Genomic DNA, 1952 nt, shown 5'->3' with positions numbered 1-1952 from the left:
CTGAGGCTCTGGGCTCACTTAGAGAAAGACTAATCTCAGTGAGACTTCTGAAGCTACATTCATTGGGTCTTCTCATTTCTTTGGACACTGACTTATACAATAGTATACCATTTATGCACTGACTTACTACATATCTTTCATTTCATCTTTCAGGACCCACATCAAGCTTCACTGCTTTTTGCAGGCAGCTGAATTAGATAAAAATATTATAGGCAGTCAGAAAGGACCAGGCCCTCAAAGGAGATAACACAGAAGACAAGATACCTTACAACTGTGGGAGGGAGGGATGCTCCTGCTGTGAGCCAGACCTAAAGACCAAAGATCAAACAAATGCTGACCTCCCTAAAGATTAGCATCCGGGATTGATCTTCACCCTGAGAAAGCCAGGAAGACTCATTATCTGATGGCTACCAGATAAGGTCCTGTTTTACATTACTGCCCCCTCGCTACATGACTTCCTTCCCCATTTGGTCCTGGGCTTAATCAATTTTACCTGAGCAATGGTGCTTGTAATCCCATTGGTTGGCCATAGTTTTATCCCATGCCACATCCACCTAAGCGAGTTCCTATTTTCTCTACCTTATATCTGCATAGTTTTACACTATAAAAGTCGCTGGAAGAAACAGCTTCCTGGGGACCACCCACTCGGGCTCCGCTCTTGTCCCCTTCTCTCCCTTGTCCCTCTCTCCAACAGGAGCTTTCTTTCTCCCATAAATATATTCTGCTCATAACCTCAGTTTGTTCCTAAAATTCATTCTTCAGTTTTAGAGAACACAAACTCATTCAGGTCAGGTCAGGTCAGGAGATCATTTTTCCCTTATATCATTTGGAGGTTCCCTGAACCATTTGGAGGTCACCCATCTGAGATCAGTTTTTCTCCCTATATCACTTTCACTATTGTGGGAGATTTTTGAAATGATTTTAAATCAATGGTTGAATGAATAAGGCAGTGGTGGCAAATCAATAGCACACTGTTATTGTGTTTTTACTTTAGCACAAAAGAAGTAAAGATGAAGCTTTTTTTTTTTTCTAAACTAAAACCCCACTATTCAGGTTTAATTGCAGCACTGGCACTCTGTGATAACAAGTGGTTCGGGGTTGCAATTTGAGCCCTTGTTCTGTAAAGTTTCAGCATCACAGCAATAAGGCTCTCCTAACTTTCTTAGCCAGACACACTTGCTCACTTTCCTCTGAATTTATACAGCATCTTTCTGCAGCACATTATTGTAACATATATAAACAGCAGAGACCACCAGGCTTGTGTAAAGGAAACATGTCATGGAATTTATTGAACTTAGGCAGGGCAAAATTCCTTGTCGTATCTTATGTCCTTTCCTATGTTTGCAATGACAGCATTAAGCTGAATTCTTTGCAGAGAGTAGTGCTTCAGCTGGCAAACAGACTAGGGGCTGGGAGAGTCAGGTCCACTTGGAGGCTTACATTTATTAAGTAGACCTTCAATACATCTGCTGACTTGTACCACACAGACTTGTAAGCATCTAAGCAAGTGGAAGCAAGAAATGGCTTGTGTACCTTTGACTATTTATGCTAAATGTTTGAACGCACAGAAGCTGGCCTCGTAACCACTTTCTGGAAGTAATCCTCCCTGATTATTTGCTACTGAGGCTTTCTCATCCCCCTCCCTTCTCTAGATTACCAGACTCTTGATATATTTGATATACTGGTAAGCCTTCTCTCACTGCTACTTAAACACAATTGAGAAACACTCAAAAACTATCTTAACAGTCCATCCCACACACTGGATCCTATCTTTTCAAACTTGTTGTAAATGTGACTGATATGCTTCATGCCAAGCAAGAAATCTGTTTTCTTCAGGAGATAAAATGCCATTTCAGCAAAGAGAGGAAACTTTCAATTTATTTAGGACTTTGTCATCTAGTGAAAAGCAGATATAGTTTTTGCCTCAAGGAAACTCTCCTAGAAAGGATATG

This window comes from Octodon degus, unplaced genomic scaffold (genome assembly GCF_000260255.1).
Source record: "Octodon degus isolate 3935 unplaced genomic scaffold, OctDeg1.0 scaffold00067, whole genome shotgun sequence".
Lineage (NCBI taxonomy): Eukaryota > Metazoa > Chordata > Mammalia > Rodentia > Octodontidae > Octodon > Octodon degus.
The sequence above is the reverse complement of the archived record's forward strand: the minus strand, read 5'-3'. Positions refer to the sequence as shown.